This window comes from Sinohyriopsis cumingii, chromosome 15, assembly GCF_028554795.1.
Source record: "Sinohyriopsis cumingii isolate HCF-2022 chromosome 15, ASM2855479v2, whole genome shotgun sequence".
Lineage (NCBI taxonomy): Eukaryota > Metazoa > Mollusca > Bivalvia > Unionida > Unionidae > Sinohyriopsis > Sinohyriopsis cumingii.
The window spans coordinates 121,852,740-121,866,477 of record NC_142975.1 but is presented as its reverse complement, the minus strand read 5'-3'; the positions used below and the strand labels follow the sequence as shown (position 1 = coordinate 121,866,477).

The 13,738-nt window shown below is 32.9% G+C and overlaps 1 protein-coding gene across 2 annotated transcripts in view; it reads right to left on the bottom strand.

The window, feature by feature from the left end:
• Positions 1–13,738, bottom strand: part of LOC149782629 (uncharacterized) — a 122,283-nt gene that overhangs the window by 64,170 nt on the left and 44,375 nt on the right. The gene's annotated exons all lie outside the window — the stretch shown is intronic.

The following is a 13,738-nucleotide window of genomic DNA, read 5'->3' as shown; positions in this document are numbered from 1 at the left end:
AGCTACATAACACAACACTGGCATTCAATCAATATGCAAAAATAAAACAGCAAGAGGAAACAATTTATCAGTTTAATTCACAGTGACACTCAACAAGTATGAATTTTGTAATTTTCCACAAGAAAAGCTCTGCAATTCATAAATGCCAACATGTCATTTTGTGAAAGAGGAAAAATCTGGCGTGCTGGAAAGTAATCAGCAAACAAATTGTTGCCATGCTCAGTTATCTAACTAAGCACTTTACATTTGAAACTGATTCAAAAACTCTAAAACAACTCTCAATACCAGTAATTACATATCTTGTTTATAGATTATCTAATTTACTGCAAATGTTATATAATATTCAAATGTTTTACTTGTTCGATGTATGTTTTAAAGGCGTAAAATGCTTACATGTTTTTCATACATTTATGTAATTAATCATTCCCTCTTGTACCTCTTTACCTTATATATCTTTTTGTGTGTATTGTTTATATTTACAGAGAATTATATGACAGCATCCAAGGTTCAAAATTAGTGGCAGCTCACTAGTCTAAGACTAGTTACCATCCTGCTGGTCTAGCAGTTTTCATAATGTCAGTAGTCTGATATCTAATTAAATTTCAGTTGTTGCCAGTCAACTTATGAAAAAAGTAAAGGTTCAGCCTGACTAATAAAATTTACAATCTACTCATTGTTCTGCTTACACAGAAGTTAATGCCAATTTCTAGACCTACCATAACACTCTACTTCAATCAACTGTAGGAAAATTCATGTTAAATTCAAGACCTGTCATATTATTGTGATGTTGTCATCCATACAAACTTCTAATCAACTGTAGAAAGCTTATTCTGAGTTGTGAAAACTAATGCAGCCTGGCCCCATTTGTCAACATTGATGGAAATAAAATATGGCTCAATTAATCTAATTTGCATGAGAAATCTCCAAGACTTTTGCATATATTATGTTTCATAGATTCGATATCCAAAAAAGACTACAAAAACCTTCCTTATTTTTCAAACAGTCACTAATACTTCATTTTACAAATAATTAGTGAACAAGATTCTCTTACCCTTTATTACAAGTCTTCATTTCTAACAATGTAAAAATGCATGGAAAAAAACTTTTACAAAAGCAATGGAAGAGAATTTATTCTGCTTTCTATTTCTGTCACAGTTTGGAATTTTAAATTTGGTCCTTAACTAAATACTGCTAAGCCTGACAAAGCCCAACAAAGTTGCACAAAGCCCAACAAAGCCTGACAAGCCACATCAAGCCTTACAAAGCTTGACTAAGCCACACAAAGCCTCACAAAACCATATAAAGTCCAATTAAAAAAAGTGTATTTATATTGTTAATTATATTGATGAATAAATTAACCAAACCAAAAGACTACTTTTCAACATAATTATGCCAAATGAAATGACCAAAAATTGGGTGACAAAGTTTGAATTTCGAACAATCATAAAGTACTGATAAAGTATGACAAAATCATGTTAGCAATGTTTGATATTATTTTATAAATTGTTCCTTTGACTGATTATTGACAGAAAATGCAATTTTCCAATATGTGTTATGACGAGTTGTCAATTTCTTTTCTATTTTCATCTATGTTCAACACCACATAACAAAGATATACAAAGCCAGAAAAAGTCACATTAGGAAGGTGTATTTATGTTGCTATATCAGATTGATGAATAAATCAACCAAACCGAAAGACTAGGGTTATACATATACCCCCATTAAATAAAAGACCACAAATTGGGAGATAAATTAATTTGGACAAAAAACAAAGTCAGACAAAATCATATTTGAAATGGGTTTTTATGTGTCAATTGGATAAACTACAGAAATTAAATGCCATATTTCTAAGAACGTCCTACTGAGTTATCAAACATGTTTTGACAAACTCAACAAATGTGTCGATGTTTGACAAAGCATAACAAAGGCACACAATCCTGACAAAATCGTACCTAAAATATTTTGTTGTTGTTGTAAATATATATGTTCGATAAATTATCGACAGAAATGGCTATTTTTCAAACAGGCACACAATGTCACAAAATGACAGACAAAATCATGCTAAGTCATCACAGAAATTATTATCATTTCTAACTTGAACAATAATTGGTACCATTGTCCTTTTAATAAATAGAGGCTGACAATTATTATATACAAGTATAGTCTGTGGAGATGGATTACATATGTGTTTTTTATAATAATGGAAATTTCACTTTGGTGATCTGAATTTATTAATAAAGACCAAAATTGCTCTATCGGCTTTTTATTTTTTGGTTAAGACAGGTTCATGGCTTTGGTGACGTAAATCTTCAAGCAGCAGTCAGTTATGGTGAAATGATCGCTTGAACAACAGATGGTTGAGAAAGAAACAAAAAGATCATTTGTTACATTCAAAGAAAATAACTGCAGAACATTTAATTAGGCATTGCGTTTGAAGGCACTGGGATTAAATCCCCAAAATGTAACACCTGTATACCTTTGAAAAACTAGCCAATTAAAAACATGCCAAATGATGCCTATTTATAATAGGGGACACGTACATATTAGTTTATCAATAAAAAAAATTACTACGTGGTAGTGTCATTGGATATCATTCACATCTCTCTCAATTATATTTCTTGTTTATATTTAACAAACATTTAAGTTTACATCACAAAATGCCTAGTGTTTCTGCTCGAAAAAGACAAAAGATGAACTGGCCCTGTGCTGTAAGTTCTTAACTGTGGTGTTGGATCCTTTACTTGTGGTAAGTGCAAGTGTTGGATGTAGGCAAAATGTGATGGCTTGACATCTGATGATTTAAAAACTATTTCTGAACAATACCCTTATGAGTGTCATGTGTGCATTCATACAGCCGACGGTGGAGCGTACAACTATGAAAGCATGATGAACAGGGTAAATACGGTAATTATTATTATTATTATTATTATTATTATTATTATTATTATCATTATGTGGATTATGAAAAAGCATTTGACCGTATTGACAGGAACTTATACTTCATCATAAATTAGTAAATGAAAATAGTAATAAAATGCTTACTATACTAAAACCCATATATGCAAATGTAAAAAAATGTGTGAAAACGTCAAAAAGCTTGAAATAAATATTTAACTGCCTAGCTGATGTGTTTTATCACCAATTTTATTTTCATTATTTCTAAACAATTTAAAGACACATATTCCTGACCCGAATAATGGTGTATCAGTTCAATAAACTAATAAAGTAATGAATCTACTGTTTTCATAAGGAATGGGAGAAGATTGGGTTAATCAGGGTGTGGGTGATGAGAAAGTCTTTTTCATGGATGTATTCTTTTAATATAGCAAGTGATTTCCATTACGCTCTTTATGCTAACAAACTTTCTAATCCTTTTAGAACAATGAATTCTTTATCCTCTTTTGTTTTGCATTTAATTTGCCATATCACTGATGTTTTCTTTCTTCTTCTGAAAATCTATCATCATTCATGCTTTAAATCTTGGCAGAATCAAATGTGTTATGTTGTGTGCAATATTTATTCCTATAATTGTTATTTTTTGTGGTTGTGCCTTTACTTTTAATACACACATGTAATATGGACTGATGACCTGTTACCAATAACAATTATTATTATTATTAGCAACAATGTGTTTTAAAATCTTCCTGTATTAAAAATATAATTTTATTATACACCCGTTTAATTTTACATGGCTTAACAGAACACAATTTCATTGGTTTAATGTATGCAAAAAAAACATGTAGTCATCATGATACGTAATTCATAGACAATGCACTGTTGCATAAATGAATGAATTAATGAACCAATAACTATAGACGACAAAAACCTGTGTGCACATATCTCACTGGGGGCTTTATGTCATTTTCACAGACATGATTAACAATAGTTTCTCAAAGTGAGGGATAGCTACATATTCAGCTTCATTTACTGACGTTTTTCAGTGCAAGCTGTGTCATTCAGCATCAATCAGATGCATGTCATGGCCAAATGAGAAACTTCTGCCACCATTACAACTGGATCATCATCAATTAAATTGACCCAGCACAACATTATATTGGCTTCACAGCACTTGACTACTTGGGACAAAATGCCAACAAAGATTTCCACATGTATTGGCCTTTACTGACAACAGGAGATGGGAACTGTCTTTTTAATGCCTTTTCCATTGGACTGTGTGGTGCAGAGTCTGTGTTGTGAAATTAAAGTCCTCACCTGTACAGAAATGGCCTGTAATGAACTGTTTTACAATGCAGAATTATTCAAAAGATTTTCTGTTGTGTTCTTCTACATTTTAGATATTCTCATGAACTGTGCACAGATTGGTGCATATTCTAGTGCGTGGACCATCCAGGTTGCAAGTGATGCACTGAATTGTAACATCAATGCTTTGTACATGTACCTAAAAGTAAACTGACCTGCCGACTACATGGCACAACTCTTGACTAGAACACATGCGCACAGTGCACAAATGAAACAACAAAGTCATTTGGAGTTTTGTGGTCAAGAGTAGGATTACAGGGTGGTCACATTTGGTTGCCCTATCATTTTGTGGTACTGGTTACATGTAGAAGTGAAACGGTCAGCACACAAAGTAAGTCATTTAATGGTATGACCTCACTTGCGAAGAATCATGTATTCCACTGACCCATTTGTCACAGATGAGGATAATTTACCACAAACTCAAAGACTAAGCCTGGATATAACACTGAGCAGTAACACTGCTTATATACAAAAGGAAGAACTCAAGAAATCTGATACTTGGGGCTTGAAAAATGTACATAATGAATGTGAGGGTCATACAGCATCATCAATCCCAGATTTTGTGGACAGCTTTGAAGCTTTGAAGTATACAGAAGAGATGACCAACATTCAGGGAATACCAGGAACTTACCCTCTTCCAAGAGGAAATCCACTAATTGCAGAAGAAATACTCAGTATAATTCTGTGTGACATTCTGACTGTGAAACACATTCCAACAAGAATTAAACAAAATGTCTATGTGGTTCTGGATAATGAGAACAATACAGAGAGAAGAAAAGAACATGATTACAAGCCTGTGCAATACTAGGATGTCTGCATTATTGGACTCCAAGAAGGTCCATATGTGTAGAACTAAATATCTAATAAGAGTGAACGGAGAAGAAAAGAAACTTTCTCAAATTATAGTCAAAGAAGATTTAGTATATTAAGTAACTAGCTATGATGTCACAACCTCAACATCCACGAAGCTGGGGTACTAATATCAGTATAATTTAGTAACTAAATATGCATTTTTTTCTTCATAATTTTTATTATTTGATTTCCCCAAAATTTGATTGTGTTGATGATTACTGTTTAAATCAATTTTGTAAAAAAAAGAATGTTTATTGGATTTCTGTGCGTCTTATTATTAAATATTAATTTAAGTGTCTACAATGTTTCCTATCAATTTCATACCTTGCTGGCATGTAGGAAGGAGGGGTTATTTAAACAGTCTTTCACAACATATAGTATTTGCTGTTTTTTAACAGATGTAATGGAGATTTCAAAACAGAGCTTGCCTATTTCTGTTGAAATTTAGTAATAAAATTTAAATCATGTGGCCAAATTCATTCTAAATAAAACATATGAGATTGGGATATTGATTACAATTCATCATATGATAAGACTTCCGCAAATTACACCATATCAAAAGAGCAGTTAGAAGCAATTCTCATGTTGAAATCTATGTTTAATTCAAATGGTTTTAAGTTTAAATTTTACATTCTTGTCTAGTTATATGTAAGTACAACAGAGATGCTCAAAAGGAACTAAATCCCTGTATCTACCATCTCAATCTACGATGTCAGATCATCTGCCCAGAAGTTGTGTATCACTTTTTGATGTAAAAACCAGAGAAAATAATATTTTTAACAAAACAGATTTGTAATAACTAGTCCTTACAAAAATATTAATGATGATTTTTAATAAATGAATCATTAGGAATGATTTAAGGAGGAGCTACAACTATACTGACTGACACTCAACTAAGAAGAAAAGAAATAAATGAAACGTTTTTTATATACATATAAATACATATGGGGGTAACCCTCTGCCTTTAAAATATTAAAGTCCAGCATTGCAAAAAGCAAGAAAATGAAATTAAGGTAAAGATTACAGAATACATTAAATTTAACAATCAAAGTCACTCCCCTGTCAATTCATTCAAATTTCTTTTGTTTTTTTACTTCTCTGTCTTTTCCGTTGGTTTGGCTTTTGAGCAATGTTATTAGAGCCATTTGAAACAGAGGATCTTCCAGTGGCTGAAACTGTTTATGTTATGTCTTGCATTTTGTTTTTCGAATTCTTAAGGAATTTCAGGACAATTTCTTTGTGTTTCTCCTCAGTTTAACAATGCTACAATATGTAATTGCTTTCACCATGTAGTGCACATCTGAAATCTACGAGCTGTAGGTCTACTGCTTGAAATAATAGCTGAACAAGCTCATGGGTATGCCGTGGCTTCCAGACACTGTTTTTTTTTTTTGTTGCATGCTGTTCAATGATTCGTCATTTTTTTGTGTCCATAAGTTCTCGTTAAGATTTTTTTTCCTTGGTTCATTTACATGGCAAAACAATTTCTCTTTTATGTGGCTGTCATAATATTTAATGAAGAGAGGGTGGTCATGAAGAAGCTGCTTCATTTCCAAGGATCCCCCCCACCACCAAGATAACAGAGCTGTCCACATTAAACAACCCGGCATGGGCAAAAATGTTATCAACAACTCTTCTCTTCAGATTACCAACCCAACCAACTTTTCTTTGGAGTTGGAATTTAACACATTAACCCCTAGCGACGACTTTACGAGGCAGGAGGTAGTAGCCTACTGCCGAGCTCTGTAGCATCATGGTCTTGCATGATACACTAAAGTGGGTGGTATTATAGAAAGGTAGACTGATGTGGCTCTACAATGACACCAAATAATCTGGAATATCTAGTTGCACTACAAAATACAGATAGAAAAACCTCATTTTCTGGACCCGACATTTTTTAACCCAAAATTTGCCCGTGGTCGGAATCTGATTTTGTGTCCAGATTTTAGACTTTCTGGTCTCAGGTCTAATGCAAACCGGTATGAACTGCAAACAGACAGATGATCCTTTGCAAAAAGTAGGATAAAATGGGCATTTGGAATAAAGAGTGGTCTCCATACAAAAATAATGGCTCCGTTTAGCAAAAAAAACAAACAAAAAAAACAAGAACTCCAACTTTTACCCTTCTGCTCATGCGTGAGTCAAATAGCCAACGAAAATCGATGTTTCTAACACCACTAGGCAGTATGTTATTTATGTTATTGAAAGATGACCGGGGATTTGGTGTTTTCGAGTCTATTCACAAATAGCTTTCAAAATGTGTTTCCTACTCGATTTTTAGGCAAAAATGACAAAAAGCTCCAGGGGTTAATGTGTTAATGGGTTTTTGTTTGTTTATTTGTTTGGGGTTTGTTTGGGATTTTTTGGGGATTGTTGTTGTTTGTTTGTTTGTCTGTTTCTTGTTTTGTTTTCTTTTGTTTGTGTTTATTGTTGCTTTTTGTCTGTGTGCTCTGTACATAGCACCCAAGAAACATTTGAGAAGAATATCTCCACACTTCTGAACAGGGCAGGTTCTTCATCTGTACAAAAGAACAAATGCTTGTGTTATTTTCTTTCAACACTTCTGATGTTGCTCTCGAGTTTGGCTGCAATTTGGGATAGTAATGTTCTGTACTGTCTCACAACTTGAGTCTTTATGCAAAAGCATAGGCCAAAAAAAGGATGTTCATGGTGTCTTTCCTTATGATGCTCTGGTTTCTGCATATAACTGTTATGAGATTATTTGTCCTGTGTTTTGTTTTCTCCAAAAGTCTGTTATTTGGTTGTTGGTATATAATATGATGGATGGAACTTTTTCTGTCATGCCAATTATCTCTTAACATGTCATCGGCAATATTTTCTGAGTGACCGTTTTGGTTTTGCTATTTTCTTAGCATTCTCTTCGATACAATTGTTCTGTGCTTGTTGGAAGTTCCGTAATCCACTTAAAGAGTAATCTCATTTTAATTTATAATAAAATTTCCATGGTTTTGAGTAGGGCAGTCTTTCTGATATTTTATCCATTGTATTGGGATTTGTTCTCATGTATGACCAATTGATATATGGTTGGAAAAAAGACACTATCTAATTGTTGTGAAAAAACTACTATCCGATGACCCATGTATGTTACTGACACTGGAAATTGTTGTAAAAATATGAACATATTCAGATTCATTCGAGATTTTCAGATTCATTTGAGTGCATTTGAGTAACATTAAATACTGTTGTTGTTGTTGTTGTTGTTGTTCTAGGGTTTAACGCCATTTTTCAGCACAAGATAGGCTATACATGGTGGCCAGAACTCAATTGTACGTGTGTGTAACTCCTCCACCTACATTTTATGAGAACAAATTTAGTTTATATATTTATAAAGGTGGTTTGTAGTAGGTTTGTGGTGGTTTGCAGTGAATACATGGATTGACATTTCATTTAAGATTTTGTCAGACTTTGTATGCCTGTTTGAGAATGAATATGGAATTAATGTCTCCCAATTACCAGATAGTCATTATGGTGTACATAGAAAATCTAACATTTTTCTGTTTGCAATGTATGCAGCAAAAACACCATCCAACAATAGTACATATTTTGTTTTCACTTTGTATGACTTTCTTATGAATCATTGACAGATGTGTTGAGTTTGTTCCCCTATGTTTCAATAATCAGTCAAATGAACAGTTTATAAAATAACAAACATTTCAAATATGGTTTTGTCAGACTTTATCAATACTTAATTATTATTTATAATTATGTTGAAACATATTCCTTCCATTTTGTTAATTGATACATCAATATAATTTATACTATAAATACACTTGTCTAATATGACTTTGCATGACTCTGTCAGGCTTTGTGTGGCTTTCTCAGATGTTGTATGACTTTGTATCATTAATACACACTGAAATATTACATCTTCTTTCGATAATCAGTCAAATGAACAATTTATAAAATAATAATCATTTCACACAAAATTCTGTCAGACTTTGTAATTACTTTTTCATTATTCGAATTCAAACTTTGTTGCCCAAGTTTTAGGTCATTTCATTCCGCATAATTATGTTGAAAACTAATCCTTCAGTTTGGTTAATTAATTTGTTAATGTTGTTGCTGTAGGGTTTAATGCCATTTTTCAGCACATGATAGGCTATATATGGCAGCCAGTATTAATGGTGGAGGAAGAACCGGGGAAAACCCCGGAAAGAACCACCGACCCACGAGAAGCTACTGGCAAGCTTTCTCACATACCCACAATGGCTGAATCCGAGACTCGAACCCACACAGACAGAGGTGAGATGGCAGTGATCCATAATGGAAAGCGCTTTAGACCACTCGGCCACTCAGGGCCCCCAATTTGTTAATATAGTTTACAATATAAATACACTTGTTTAATATGACTTTGTATGATTCATTCAGGCTTTGTGAGGCTTTGTATGACTTTGCCTGGTTTTCTGTCATTAGGATATATTGAAACATTGCATTTTCTTTTGATAGTAAGTTAAATGAACAATTTATAAAATAATCAACATTTAACCTTAGACTTTATCAGACTTTCTTATTACTTTGTTAATCCCAATTTGCGACACTGGCGATGCCTGTGCAATCCCTGAATAAACTTTTTACGTGTTATTTTTTGTACTTTTAAGAAGAAGAAAAAATATCTTTTTTTTCATACGTGATCTCTTCCCCAAAATGATAATAAACTTTTTATGTATTTTTCGTATGTTTAGGAAAGATTTTTTTTCATATACGAGAAAAATACATTTATATGAAATTTCAGGAGCCACACCACCACCATTTTATATCCGAATTTGTGTTATAACAGAACGTGCTATAGTGTGGTCACAATGTACTCTTTAAAAGTAAGTTTGCGATATTCTGGGAAAAATATTTTGCCAAGTTAAAATTTATAAAGCAAAGCCCTTCCACATGCTGCTCATGAATTTAAAGACTGGCTATTGCTTTCATACATCTTCTCAGTTTTTCTATACAACCACAGATGTAAATAATTTTCTATAGTAAAGAGAACATTCTTAACTTGACTGCAACATTTCTCATTTTCCCATTTGGATACTATTTAGGCATTTAAATGCACAAGTTGATCATCCTGAAATTATTTTTCTTCAAAATAACATTCATTCTCTTTTTTCATTCCAATAAAATGTTAGTTCCCATAGCAATATAAATGTTGCCATGAAATTTAATGTAGAGTCACATTCAAATGTTGACTGAAATCCTGCTCAAATGTTGCCATCATTTATTTCTTATAACCGAAACAGCTCATAAACTTGAAAATTTTCAGCGAAGTAAAAATAGATCAAACAAAACAATAAATAAAGTGTAAAAGAAATGTAGCAGCTACTATTTTCCACATCTCTGCTTACAGGAACAATTTTGGAGCCTTTTCACCGAATTCTTCTAATAAAGTATTCTAATTTTCTCATTGTATGTAGCATCACTAAAAAGGACACCAGAACTGGGTGTACCACACATTACACAATGTAATCATCATGTTCACTTATCATAAACAAAGACAAAAATTTCTTTGAACTACACCATTTATCTTTGAAAAAGTGTTCACAACTGAATATTTGATGAATGACATTTTAATCGCATAAAAACTGTTTCAAGTTTATACGCCATCACACGTTGAATATTCTCATCACTGTAAAACAAACTAAGCAGCTACACAATGCTAATTAAATCAGCTCAGTGACATTTCATTTTCAAATTTATAAAACATGAAATAGAATATGATTATGTACTTTTTTTTTACATGTCAAGGTATTGAAACATGAATGTCAAAGGGATTTTATATATGACAAACTTTCAGTAAATTAAAATGTTAGCAATGCAAAATTTGTCAACACTAAATACCAGTTAAATAAATTATGTCCATTGAAATTTGCATTTTTAGTTTTATCTTTTAATTCAGTTTCAGTGTAATCATCATAAACGTGATATGCTCACAGTATTCAAATATAAAAAGTGTCAATTTACCACCACAGCAGTGCCTTCCAGCATTTCCTTGAGAAATTTAAAGATACATGTACCAGTTGTTAGATCCTGACATGCAAAAGTGTTAGCTTCAAAGTTACATTCAGTTCATGCTGACTTGCTGTGTATTATCTTTTGAATCAAATCATGTGGGAAGAATAAAAAAGTTAAAAGGCATATAAATCCTGCCCAAGAATGAGCTAGAGGTCACAGTCATGTTAAGTCAACTCATTTCAACTGAATAATCAAACAATATGATCACTGTAAGTAACTGTAGCATGATTAAAGATTAAAATATCTGAAATTAATCAGCAGTACTCATACACAATGCAGATGTGATCAACAACAGGAGAAGAATCAAGTGAAAGGCAAACTAGGTGCACTGAAAGCAAAGTTCACTGATATGATTCATTAAAGAGAATAGAGTTTCAAAGTTTAGAGTGAAATGTAAAATTCCTGAACTGGCATTCAGAGGTATTCTCAAGGAGGAACATAAATTTGGTATAACTTTCTTAATAATTTTACAAGGTCCTGAAGTAACTTATGGCCTTTCATATGCTACATTCTATGTTATTAGACTGTTGTGTGCAGATTATTGAGGGAGAGGTAAAATTTACCTTTGAAAAACATTTTCATCAACAGAAGATTTGATAAGCAACAATTTACTTTGAAGAAATACCATTTGAAGTTTGCAAGCCACTGCACAGCTTTCCATTATTGTAGTTCCAAAGAATATAATATAACCTGGTCATGTAAATATTTAAACTGATCAATGAGAATGACATTTTCCATGCAAGATCTGAGAAAATATCTCCAACTGATTAAATCCCATGCTTGAACAGTCTAATAAACCGATCCTTGATCTTGCAATTTCAACCAGTTTCAAAAATGTAATGTTACTGAGCAGCATAACATCAGATCAGTTCATCTGACCTAACCATTCTTAAGACTGAATGGAAATCAAGCAATATTGATCGCACGGTTCTGAGTGAAGTGAACATGTTCAGATTGCCCACAGGTGTTCCTTATGCTATTAAGGACAATGTTAAATATGCACCAAGCAGCTATTATTCAGTTTTGTGTGCACTTAAAAAACGTCCCTTGTCGATCTCTGAAAACTGAAACCCTCTCAAACTGGTGCTCCAAAAATGTAAACCTTATAAAATTCATACAATAAAGGTGCTCTCAGATTTCCAACAAACAGGTCAAAACCAGCACTTCAGTTGGAATAATTACTGCATGTGGTTGTCACTAGCATTGTGTACACCTCAAAAACGTCTTAGGTAGGTGCTACCAAAATGGAAACCATGCAACATATATAGGCAGTCCCAAATTTAAAATGGGCTGAAAAAGTACTTAAATTAGAATAACTACAGAAACAAGTTATATAGTGTTATGACTTTACAAAATGCTTTCAATATCACACATGTAACAGTATGATGTAATCATTCATGCGGCAGAAACTGGATAACTGGTGATCAATGAAAATCAGTTCTGAATAGGTAACATCTGTATGTGCTTGTGAAGTGTCAAATTTTGAATTGTATTGAACCTTAAAGTTGAATGCATTAGGCATTAAAAAAAAATTCATATTTAAGCCAGAAAAGTCTTTGTGAAGGATCACTTCAACCTTTCTTCTTTTCTACCCATGTCAGGCTAGCATTTATGACCCACTGAGATTTGACCAAGGCATTGCGATGCTGTCCTGGCAAAGTAAATATCTGAGCTACTAACCATAACCACTTGATAGGAACCCATGTCAAATTATCATTTTCAAAGGGAAATTGATATGCACCGTAGATCACAGATTCTATGCTGTCTAAAATCTGATGAAAGAAATGTTTATCTTGAGATAATTTAGGAACTGCTGCTTATAATTGGCCAGAGTAAATTAAGGCATACACTTTAGAAGTAATGCAAATTTAAAGCGACGACCTTAGTCAAAATTCTTTAGTCTTAAATTTCCTGAGAGTGGAGAAGGTTGGCTCCATGGAAGCCTAAAAAGAATAGTGCTTTCCTCATTAAACAAGGAAAATTGGACCAGGTGGCTCTCTTGTAAGAAAAGACAGGGTTTAGTGCTAGGACGCACAATTTCTAAAAGAGAACAGCAATGAGGTACACAATTTTAATTCTCCATGTAGTCTTCTGTTTTTGATTCTTTGTTTTGTGCAAATGTGTTTGATATGACTAGGATCCATCTTATGTATCATTTATTCAATTTCATGGAAATCTGTCAATGCAAGAGTTGTTATGCACTTTATCTCCTTAATTTTACAGTTAATAGTTCATTGATAGAATTGACGATTGCATGCTAAGTTTTCACATGTGTAGGATTTCAAAGGGTTATATGAAATAATTTCCTTTGTTTGTTAGGACCATACTGATTATCGTGAGTTAATGATAATCACATATTTATATCTGATTTTGTAATGTTTAAACAATCGTTTAAGTTAGGGATTGCTGTGAGCTAAAATTTTGTGAATTTTATGCAATAGTAATCAAGCATGTTGTAGCATAGATAAAGAGATACGGTAATGTTGTATATACCACTCACATGTTAATTTATGGTTAGTCACTGTGGAGTGAAGGTGATGTTCTATTGGATTAATTCAGAATTTATGCAGTGTTCGGATAGTTATTTATGCTTCTGAGTAAT